This window comes from Chlorocebus sabaeus, chromosome 14, assembly GCF_047675955.1.
Source record: "Chlorocebus sabaeus isolate Y175 chromosome 14, mChlSab1.0.hap1, whole genome shotgun sequence".
NCBI classification, from domain to species: domain Eukaryota; kingdom Metazoa; phylum Chordata; class Mammalia; order Primates; family Cercopithecidae; genus Chlorocebus; species Chlorocebus sabaeus.
The window spans coordinates 89,725,740-89,737,396 of record NC_132917.1 but is presented as its reverse complement, the minus strand read 5'-3'; the positions used below and the strand labels follow the sequence as shown (position 1 = coordinate 89,737,396).

General features: G+C 43.0%; 1 non-coding gene across 1 annotated transcript; it reads left to right on the top strand.

The window, feature by feature from the left end:
* Window positions 1-7,592: 7,592 nt before the first annotated feature.
* On the top strand, window positions 7,593-7,699 carry LOC119622415 (U6 spliceosomal RNA). The gene has a single exon (XR_005239038.2). It is a non-coding gene; the product is annotated as a U6 spliceosomal RNA (small nuclear RNA).
* Window positions 7,700-11,657: the final 3,958 nt, after the last annotated feature.

The window sequence follows — 11,657 nt, the reverse complement described above, 5'->3', positions numbered from 1 at the left end:
TATCATGGTATCATATTGAAGATTCAGGGTTGTCAATACCAGTGGAAAATTTGGTGCTTAGTGGCTGTAGTCAGACCAGCTTGGTGATGGTGGTCTTCTCTTGAGAATATAAACTCTGCCAGGCGCGGTGGCTCATGCCTGTAATCCCAGCACTTTGGGAGGCCGAGACGGGCGGATCACGAGGTCAGGAGATCGAGACCATCCTGGTTAACACGGTGAAACCCCGTCTCTACTAAAAAATACAAAAACCTAGCCAGGCAAGGTGGCGGGTGCCTGTAGTCCCAGCTACTTGGGAGGCTGAGGCAGGAGAATGGCGTAAACCCGGCAGATGGAGCTTGCAGTGAGCTGAGATTCAGCCATTGCACTCCAGCCTGGGCGACAGAGCGAGACTCCACCTCAAAAAAAAAAGAAGAGAGAATATAAACTCCACGAATAAAGATGTTGTCTGATCTGTTTACTCAGTGTACTTAGTGTAGATCTGTGTTCGGTATATAGAGAGTGCCTAAAAAGCATTTACAGACTGAATATATGATTGACCATTAACTGCTCCTCAGGAATCAGTAAGATTTTCATGTTGGACTTTCTCTTCTACTATGAGATCTATTGCTTGAAGTTTTATCTTCTAGGAGAATTTCCCCTCTTTATTGTCTTTCAGGGCTGCTTCTATGTGAAGTAAGGCTGAAGTCAGACACTCCTGGTTGATGCTGGAATACTGTGCACAGGTAGCTATAAATGGGAGGTAAGTCAGATATCTATAAATCAGAGCTAATTTTTTTTTTTTTTAATCATAAATCAACAGCCTTTACAGCCAACTTTTTGCAGTCACAGGTGTGTGCTCCCACCTATGTAGTGGAAAACTGCTTCACAATAAGCCTACTACACAAGGCTTACTTTTTTCTTTCACTTCAATTTGATGAAATGTTGCTGCTGAGTTAGATGAGGTTTATCTAATAGCACCTAATACCCATGATGGGTAGCTCAGGTCCCATGGTCAATGGATACCTCACAAGTGGGCATTTAGTGTCTGTCAGATTTCATACTTAAGGTAAGACTTGCGGCTGGGCACAGTGGCTAACGCCTGTAATCCCAACACTTTGGGAGGCCGAGGCGGTGGATAACCTGAGGTCAGGAGTTCAAGACCAGCCTGGCCAACATGGCGAAACCCCATCTCTACTAAAAATACAAAAATTAGCCGGGCATGGTGGTGCATGCCTGTAATCCCAGCTACTTGGGAGGCTGAGGCAGGAGAATCACTTGAACCCAGGAGGTGGAGGTTGCAGTGAGCTATCACACCACTGCATTCCAGCCAGAGCCACAGAGCAAGACTCTGTCTCAAAAAGAAAAAAAGAATTGCGTCTTAAAAGGAGAAGAATTATATACTGAAAGAGGCATACTTTCATTCTAAAATTGTAGTAACATCCACAATTATTCTGCTAAAGCTTGTCACGGACTCCATAAGGCCTTCTTATCAGCTTTAGACACGTGAAGCAGGAAGTATGTATTGAGACAGGGCAGCAGAGCCTCTTATTTTACAATTTGGGGTAAGCTAGAAAGTTTCCTCTTTCTCTGGACTTCACTCAAGGATGTCAGATTATAGATTTGTCCTTGGGGCAAGACAAACAAAGAACTACAGTAATCTCCCCTTATCTACAGGGGATATGTTCCAAGACCCCCAGTGGAACCCTAAAACCGCAGATAGTTCTGAATCCTATATATACTGTGTTTTTTCTTTTCTTTTCTTGTTTTGAGACGGAGTCTCACTCAGCTGCCCAGGCTGGAGTGCAGTGGCGTGATCTCAGCTCACCGCAACCACCATCTCCTGCATTCAAGCGATTCTCCCATCTCAGCCTCCCGAGTAGCTGGGATTACAGACACCTGCCACCACCCCTGGCTATTTTTTTGTATTTTTAGTAGAGACAGTGTTTCACTATGTTGGCCAGGCTGATCTCGAACTCCTGACCACAAGTCATCTGACCGCCTTGGCCTCCCAAAGTGTTGGGATTACAGGCATGATCCACCATGCCCAACGCGTACTCACCTATTTTTAAAAAATTATTTATTTATTTATTTATTTTAGAAACAAGATCTCAAATATGTTGTCCAGGCTGGTCTTTTTTTTTTTTTTTTTTTTTTTTGAGATGGAATCTCACTCTGTCGCCCAGGCTAGAGTGCAGTGGCACGATCTTAGCTCACTGAAACCTCCACCTTCCAGATTCAAGTGATTCTCCTGCCTCAGCCTCCTGCTAGCTAATTTTTTTGTATTTTTTAGTAGAGGTGGGTTTTTGCCATGTTGGCCAGGCTGGTCCCGAACTCCTGACCTCAGGTGATTTGCCCACCTGTGCCTCCCAAAGTGCTGGGATTACAGGCATGAGCCATCGCACTGGCCAAGGTTTATCAACTCCTGGCTTCAAGCAATCCTTCTGCCTCCACCTCCGAGTACCTAGGATTATAGGTGGGAGCCCTGCAGCCAGTTTGCACTCAACTAGTTTTAGACCTCAATTGACCTGAAGTAACTGAAACCATGGAAAGTGAAACCACAGATGGGGGATTACTGCCTGTGTTAACCCATCAAGCACTGTACCTCTTTCTTCATTGTAGGGGGTGCAGATTGTTGGAATTTGTCATATTAGAGAGCATATTTTGTCAAACTTCAGATTATGTGATTTACAGAAACTTCACTAGGTAAGCAGTCCTATACGTTTTGAAGATTTATTTTCTGCTTTCTCATATTGTGTTTTATAAAGACATGTATGGATATCTAATTCTTGCTCTCCGTTATTGTTGTGTCACTATTGGAGAGAACTAGTAATGACCTGTGGGGTAATAAATGGCAAAGTTATCAGCAGAGAAAACCTGTGACATGCACTTGGAGATTTAGCATACCCTCCAGGCAGGGCAGTAAAGGTCTATAGCTAGTCCTACCTGATGAAAGCAAACTACCTCCAATTTCCTCTGTTGAGTAAATTAAGAAAAGTACAGCATTGTCACATAAATACTTCCATATCAGATACTGAAGGCTATTTTGATTTTCTCCAATAGGAAGACCACATCTAGAATGGGAATCGCTACTAGTTATTACCAGAGTAAGTCTATAACATATTACTATGATTCAAGCTCTTCACTGTTTTATACTTGCTTAACTGAAAAGCTAAATGTGGATATGAAAGGAACCTTGCATCCATCTTGCATCTTTTATATGTCAAATGTTTCTGATATCTTAATATTATTTAGCGTGGGCTAAAGTTGGATCCAGGGTTGCATGAGTCTACTTAGTAAATTATTACAGCCTCAGCCAGGCATGGCGGCTCATGCCTGTAATCCCAGCCCTTTGGGAGGCCAAGGCGGACAGATGACCTGAGGTCAGGAGTTCAGGACCAGCCTGGCCAACATGGTGAAACCCCATCTCTACTAAAACTACAAAAATTAGCCGGGCGTGGTGGTGGGCATGGTGGCGGGCACCTGTAGTCCCAGCTACTTGGGAGGCTAAGGCAGGAGAATTGCTTGAACCCGGAGGTTGTAGTGAACCAAGATCACGTCCATTGCACCCCAGGCTGGGTGACAGAGTAAGACTCCATCTCAAAAAAACAAACAAACAAACAAAAAAACAAAAAAACACGGACACTGATGAGGCAGGAGTTCTGAAAGATCTATATCCATTGAAGAAATTCAAATGGTGGTCAAAAACGTATACCTGAGAAAGGTAGTAGACCAAGACAATTATATGAGTAAGCTCTACAATGCTTTGAAGACCATATTATCCCAATGTTTTCTTTAAACGTGTACAAGTGTGATAATTTATTAATATTTTCTATGGAGCTAGCAAAATACTGACTCCTCTCATACTAGATAGCTATATAACTGAAAAACTATAGATAAATTTCACTTACAAATACATGCCAATGTAGACAAAAGTCTGTTGGGAGACACTCTGTGGGTCTCTTGTGTTTCTGCATGTCTTACAAATAGAGGTACTAACTACTCTTTGTTCCAGACTATATTTTCTTTTCTTTTTTTTGAGACAAAGTCTCGCTTTTGTCCTCCATGCTGGAGTGTGATGGTGCGATCTCAGTTCACTGCAACCTCCGCCTCCTGGGTTCAAGCGATTCTCCTGCCTCAGCCTCCTGAGCAGCTGGGATTACAGGCACCCACCACCGTACCCGGCTAATTTTTGTATTTTTTTAGTAGAAATGGGGTTTCACCATGTTGGGCAGGCTGGTCTCAAACTCCTGACCTCAGGTGATCCACTCGCCTCGGCCTCCCAAAGTGCTGGGATTACAGGCGTGAGCCACCGCGCCCAGCCCCAGACTATATTTTTGAGGATGTTTGTACAATCAACAACTTCGGAAGATAGTGATAGAACCTCTATCCTGAGCAGAACACAGGTTTGCTTACTGTCTAGTGTGATACAAATAATGTTTCCCTCTAGTAGCTTTGTTAAATTCTCTTTATAAAAAATTCAGTCTCCCTAAGCTTGGAGTTGCTGAGCTGCGGCACAAGCCTGCTGTGTGTACAGCATCCATTCCAACCCCTCACTTTGTTCCTGTGGTACTTGTGGGGTAAGGGAATCCAGGGGAACATGATGTTTACACTGCTTGCTATGCTGTGAGTAATGAAGTCCTTTGCCTCTGACCCAGGAGTCTCGTATTTTGTCAATATGCATGACACTATAGCAGGCTAACTTGTTAGCATGCAAGCAGGTTAAAAAATCTCTGACCCTTCATAGTTCTCAACAGTTTTAAATTATCATCAGGTTGAATTTAGTAATGTATCAAAAGATCACATATCATGGCAAAATAGAGTTGATTGGAGTTATTAAAGGATGATTCAACATCAGAAAATCTGTTAATGTAATTGACTACATAGTAAGAGAATAAGGAAACAAAGCATAAAGCATAGGCTGAAAAACTGTGTCTGAGGCATTCTAAGAATTTTTTTCTTTCATGGGTAAGCTTTTTTTTTGTTTGCTTATTTGTTTGTTTTGAGATGGAGTTGCCCAGGCTGGAGTGCAGTGGCACAATTTTGGCTCACTGCAACCTCTTCCTCCCAGGTTTAAGCAATTCTTCTCAAGCGATTCTCCTGCTTCAGCCTCCAAAGTAGCTGAGATTACCGGTGTGCACTACTATGCCTGGCTAATTTTTGTATTTTTAATAGAGACGGGGTTTCACCATTGTGGCCAAGCTGGCCTCGAACTCCTGACCTCAAATGATCCACCCCCCACACCCTCCCAAAGTACTGGGATTACAGGCGTGAGCCACTGCACCTGGCCCACGGGTGAGCTTTTTATATCCACATTTATTGTCCCAACACATAGGTTTGATCTAACTTCTGTCAGCTTACTATTTTTCTTCTTTGCTGTTCTGCTCTGTTTCATGTTTACAGTTTACTATAGGGAGTGTATTTTCTTTTCTGTTTCTCTGCTTATTGATCCCAATGCAGCTCTGTCACTCAATGGTTGCAAATTCTTCTTGAACTCTAGGCATCATGTTCATCTTCTGAAAAATGAAAAGCATATTTATTTGCTATCTCATGGGGACGCACCTTTGCATCCTAACAACAATTTAGGAACACTTACTAGGTTAAACTATCTCTTGAATTCAATTTCTTCAGTGTTCAAGGGAGAAAGGACCCTTTTCCCTCTGGGCTTTTGCCTGTCCTCTGCTAACTGTTGATAATTGGTTCCTGTCAGAATAATGAACTCCTACCTCTGATTGCCTGCCGGGCTTTTGCAAGGAAAAAGGACTGCGAAAGAAATTCGGCTTGTTTTTGAGGCTCTAAACATTTCCTACTACTGGAACAACTAACCAACAACCAGCCAGCCAACCAAACAAACAAAATCCCCTAACTCCTGGCAAAACCTTGCAGAGAAAGGCTGGTCAGACCAGTACCAGTGCCTGCATTTAGCTGCTTATCTGTAAGGCTCATGCCTTCGGTCTACACTTCAGTTCAGTTTAATAAGAGGAGGGCCTGCCTTGACCTTCATTTCTGCCTGCCTCGACCCTCTTTTGGTATGGACCTGAGGCATAAGTACCTTCGCCTGCAAAGAGAGAGGGAGTGTAGTGTGAGCTCCACCCCATGGCACGGGAATTTGTACATATTCTGGCAGCAGCCCCCAGTAAATCTGCATCCTCCTTGGTCAAGGAAGGCCCTATTTCTAGTGCATGTTGGGCCTTGCCGTTTTGCTTGTCCCCTCTCCAGGACTGAGCTATAGGATGTCCTGGGCCCTTTTGTTTGCATCTGTACTAGAATTTTCCTCTCACTGTTGGGCTCACCCCAAGACAAGTCAAAAACAAGGCAAAACCCATCTCTTCCTTTCCTGGTATTGACTTTTTGGCTTGGGGAGGTACCTGGAAGGCCGGTGCTCACCCACACCCGGCAGGTTTGAAATTTCTGCTCTAAGGCACTGGGCACAATCCCCAGGACTCCACTGGAATTACAAAAGATTTGCAAAGCTCTCTGCAGGAAACTCCTTTTTCTGACATTCAAGGTGTGTTTTCTGGTCTTTCATTTGAGAGACTGCCAAAGCAGATAAAAATCTATTCCCAAAGTACCCTAAAGCAGTCTTTCATTCCACCCACAGGAAATCCCTGATAAAGAGGGCAGGGGGCTTTCTTTCCTCAACCTTCTTGGTCAGGAGAAAGCAACTCTCGAGGCCAGAATTAGCCTCTGCAAGCCTGTTTCTGGGCAAACATATCCGCACCCTCTGCAAAATGCACCTGGAAGTAGAGCAACTAGCGCCCTGTTGAGAGCTGGAGTTGGAAAATCATTTCAAGATCCGAATTTTAAAGCTTCTTTACTTCTCAGTGTATATTCTTTCTTCTTTTTTGTTTATTTTTTAAAAATCAGTCAGTTTTACATGCCGTAAAAATTCAACCAACTAATTTAAGTATGTATTCTGTTACCTTTTATCCATGCTTTGGAACAGGCATCGTTGAATGGAAGAGGAATCCTATTAAAACGGTTCAAGTTGTTCTGGAACAGGGTAGCTGATTGTCAGAGCCTGACAGGTGACACAGAAAGAACATCTTGGCCTGGCCCAGTGGCTCACGCCTGTAATCCTAGTACTTTGGGAGGCCGAGGTGAGCAAATCACCTGAGATCAGGAGTTCAAGACTAGCCTGGCCAGCATAGTGAAACCCTGTCTCCACTAAAAATACAAAAATTAGCCAGGCATAGTGGCGCATGCCTGTAGTCCCGCTACTTGGGAGGCTGAGACATGAGAATCGCTTGAACCTGGGAGGTGGAGGCTGCAATGAACTGAAATCACTCCACTGCACGCCAGCCTGGGCAACAGAGTGAGATTCAGTCTCAAAAAAAAAAAAAAAAAAAGTCAAACCATCTAGAAGACAGGATCTAGGCCCCAGCAAGTTGGAAAACAGACCGCCGCACAAACTTGGGGAAACTCCATCTTCTCCAACTTAATGGGATCCCTCCAGAAGAGATTTAGGAGTTAGTAAACCACAGCGCTTGGACCAGATCCAGGGAATCCACTGCCTATTTTTGCACAGCCTGAGTTAATGATTTTTACATTGTCAAATGGTTGGAAGAAATCAGATGAGTACTCTTTATTGAAATACAAAAATTATGTAAAATTTTGTACTCCCTTCGGCAGCACATATACTAAAATTGGAATGATACGGAGAAGTTTAGCACGGCCCCTGCGCAAGCATGACATACAAATTCGTGAAGCAGTCCATATTTTTTATTTTTTGTGATGGAGTCTCACTCTGTTGCCCAGGCTGGAGTGCGGTGGCATGATTTTGGCTCACTTCAGCCTCTGCTTCCTGGATTCAAGTGATTCTCCTGCCTCAGCCTCCCCAGTAGCTGGGATTACAGGCGTGAGCCACCATGCCTGGATAATTTTTTCATATTTTTAGTAGAGACAGGGTTTCACCATATTGGCCAGCCTGGTTTCAAACTCCTGACCTCAAGTGATCCCTCTGTCTCGGCCTTCTAAAGTGCTATGATTACAGGTGCGAGCCACCATGCCCAGCCACATTTTTTTTTTTAATTAAAGAAAAGAAAATTATGGCCCGGTGCCTTGGCTCACGCCTGTAATCCCAGCACTTTGGGAGGCCGAGGTGCGGGGATTGGCCTGTAGTCCCTTTTGAGTAGGAAGCTGAGGCAGGAGGATCATTTGAGCCCAGGAATTTGAGGCTCAAAGAGCCATGACAGCGTGCTGCACTCCAGTCTGGCAACAGAATGAGACCTTGTCTCTAATATATATTATATTCATATATATATGTGTGTGTGTATACACATATACATATAAAATATATATTATTTATAAATAAATATATAATTATTTTATTTTATTTTAGAGAATATGTCAGTGAGATGGCTGGAGCCACCATGGTCAAGGGTTGCTTTTGCTTTTGAATTTTTTTTTTCTTTTCCCTTAGCTATTTTTTTAATTTCATGAGAATGCTCTTAATTACTTTTAAAAGGAAAACATGAAACTTTTAGAACGTTAACGCAAGGCAGCATTCAGAGACTTACTCAGTTCCCCCTTGCAGGCACCAGTGCCACCTAATTGTTTGCTCCACACAAAAGGCGGATCAGAGAAAATCGCTTCTTTATTCTTCCCTTTACATCATCTCCCCGGCACCTGGGGAGTCTGGATGCACGGAGACCGAGTACAACATGCATCTGATGATGGGTTACACCAAAGCACACCAAGACCTAAATCCTTCCCAGATTTATGAAGATTTTCTATAGCTTAACTAGATTTCTAATTGTCCTGCCACCTGTACTGAAATGTACAGTATGTGTTAATCTTGAATTCTTTTCTGTTTCCATAATCTTGGTAAAGTTTCCTGCACTCAAACAGTAAATCCAGTTTGGTCCTTGGGCTTTAAAGAGGGAGCCAAATTCACTTTTATGATTTCCAGTATGAAGGTGTCTTTGGAGGCGTTTGGGCATCTAAAACCCCAGAACAATTTTCTTCCCTGTGGTCCCTGTGCTGTGGCTTCCAGGCTGAAACCATAAGTTCACAAGAGTCTGTTGCCTCATTCGTTACATGATTTTTCTATCATTTCGGAAGAGTTTAGAAAGAAATGAGTAAGAGTTTCCACATATTCAGCACACCAGGTATTCTGTTCTCCCCACAAAATGTTCATTTATAGATGACAACTTGCTGGTTTATTTTCTGGTGGTATAGAGATTATAGGATGAAAAGGTACACTCAGTACCTGTTAATGTAACCATTTTTCTGGACATTTTTAAAGGCAGCTGTATCTGAGTCTGCCATGTGACCTTAGACTATGTCAAGTTGAAGTAATAACAGTCTACCCTGCTATCTCACAGGGCTGTTTTCAGGAATTAAATGTGATAAAATATGTAACCATCTCTGAAAAGGTGAAGCACTTTGCAAGTGAGAGTACTCAGTCCTCTTCAAAAGGAGGCTTTTTGAAGGTAGTGAAAAGGAAGCTATTGATACAGGGTATGCATCTTCAGTTGTAAGAGGATTCAGTTCTGGCGATCTAGTGTATGGCATAGCAACGGTAGTTAATAATGTATTGTATCCTTTTTTTTTTTTTTTGAGACGGAGTCTCGCTCTGTCGCCCGGGCTGGGGTGCAGTGGTGCGATCTCTGCTCACTGCAAGCCCCGTCTCCTGGGTTCACGCCATTCTCCTGGCTCAGCCTCCTGAGTAGCTGGGACTACAGGCGCCCGCCCACACGCCCCGCAAATTTTTTTGTATTTTTAGTAGAGACGGGGTTTCATCGTGTTAGCCAGCGTAGTCTAGATCTTCTGACCTCATGATCCACCCGTCTCGGCCTCCCAAAGTCCTGGGATTACAGGCGTGAGCCACTGCTCCCGGCCAATAATGTATTGTATTCTGAAAATTTGCAGAGAGAGTAGGGTTCAGTGTTCTCCTCACATCAGGAAAAAAAAAAAAAAAAAGGAAAAAAAAGACAATTTAACTAGGTAAAGTGATGGATATGTTAGTATGATTGTAGTGACCAGTTCACAGTGTATATATATATAAAAACACCACCTCGTGTGCCTTGGATATACAGCATTTTTATTTGTCAATCATACCTCAATAATGGGTTTGGGTTGGAAGCAGGCTTCTTTTTCTGATTGTCACTTTCCTGTCAGCTACTCCCCTACGCCAAAAAGTTAAATGCAGTTTTTCTCTTTAGTTGGAGAACTTGAGTTTGTCTGTCGTTAGGTAAGTTGCTTCACTTGTCAGTCTCAGTTTCTTCTTCTGGAAAGTTTCATCTAAAATATATATATATTATAGGCAGGCGCGGTGGCTCACGCCTGTAATCCCAGCACTTTGGGAGGCCAAGGCGGGTGGATCTCCTGAAGTCAGGAGTTTGAGACCAGACTGGCCAACATGGTGAAACCCTGTCTCCACTAAAAATACAAAAATTAGCCAGGCGTGGTGGCGCGTGCCTGTAATCCTAGCTACTCAGGAGGCTAAGGCAGGAGAATTGCTTGAACCCGGGAGGCAGAGGTTGCAGTGAGTCAAGATTGCGCCATTGCACTCCAGCCTGGCAACAAGAGAGAAACTCTATCTCAAAAACAAAACAAAACAAACAATGTATGTATATATAAAAAACATATATATCAATATAAATATGTGTACGTTTGTAAGACGGTACATTGGAAGAAGCTGGGAAAATAGGACACAGGCATTTCCTCTCTGTACTATTTTGGCAACTTTTTTTGTCGTTTTATTTTGTTGTTTTGTTTCTAATGAAAATTACCATTCCATAGTTTTGCAACTTTCTATGAGTCTATAATTTAGAATAAGAAGTTTTTAAAATTATGTGTAAAGCACCTGACGCAATGCCCAGAAATATTTTGGAAGTTCAGTCTTTTGTGCTATAAGCATTATGTAGAACTGAGTTTTATTATTATTTGATATTATTATCTAACCCTATAATGACTAATAATATTTGTTGGATGCCTACTGTGTGCCAGACACAGTATTAAGTATTGTATTTTAAAATTCTAATAACATCCTTAGGTGGTAATTAACGATTATCATTTCTGTTTAATAAATGGGAAAGCCAGGGCATAGAGAAATTAGGTAATTTGCCCAAGCTCACGAAGTTTAAAAGCTGGGGGAACCAGGTACAAATTCAGATGGTCTGATTCCGCAATTCTCATTCAAAGAAAAGATCATGATTTAGTCGTTTGCAGAATTTTAGGCAAGATCAAACCTCTGGGTGGGGAACCTGTACCTCTGCACTCTCATTTCCTGACTTTATTTCCACAGTGTTCCCTGCCCAGTGGCTGCAGGATTCTATTTGATGAGATTTTTGAGATTCCTAAGGACCCCCTACCGTTCTCGAATAATCTACCTCACCCAACTCTCAAGCTGGTAGAAATCCAACTGATAAGGTGCTCCTTCAACTATGACAGTGGTTCCCACATGGGGATGCAAGACTAAAGGCGCATCTTCCCTGGCCTCGAGCTGAAGACTTGAATTCAGTGGCCTGGCCTGTGCCCCTGGAGCCTGTTTTTGCATTTTGTTTTGAGACAGAGTCTCGCTCTGTTGCCCAGGCTGGAGTGCAATGGCGTGATCTCAGCTCATTGCAACCTCTACCTCCCAGGTTCAAGCAATTCTCCTGTCTCAGCCTCCTGAGTAGCTAGGATTACAGGTGCGCGCCACCACACCCGGCTAATTTTTTATATTTTTGGTAGAG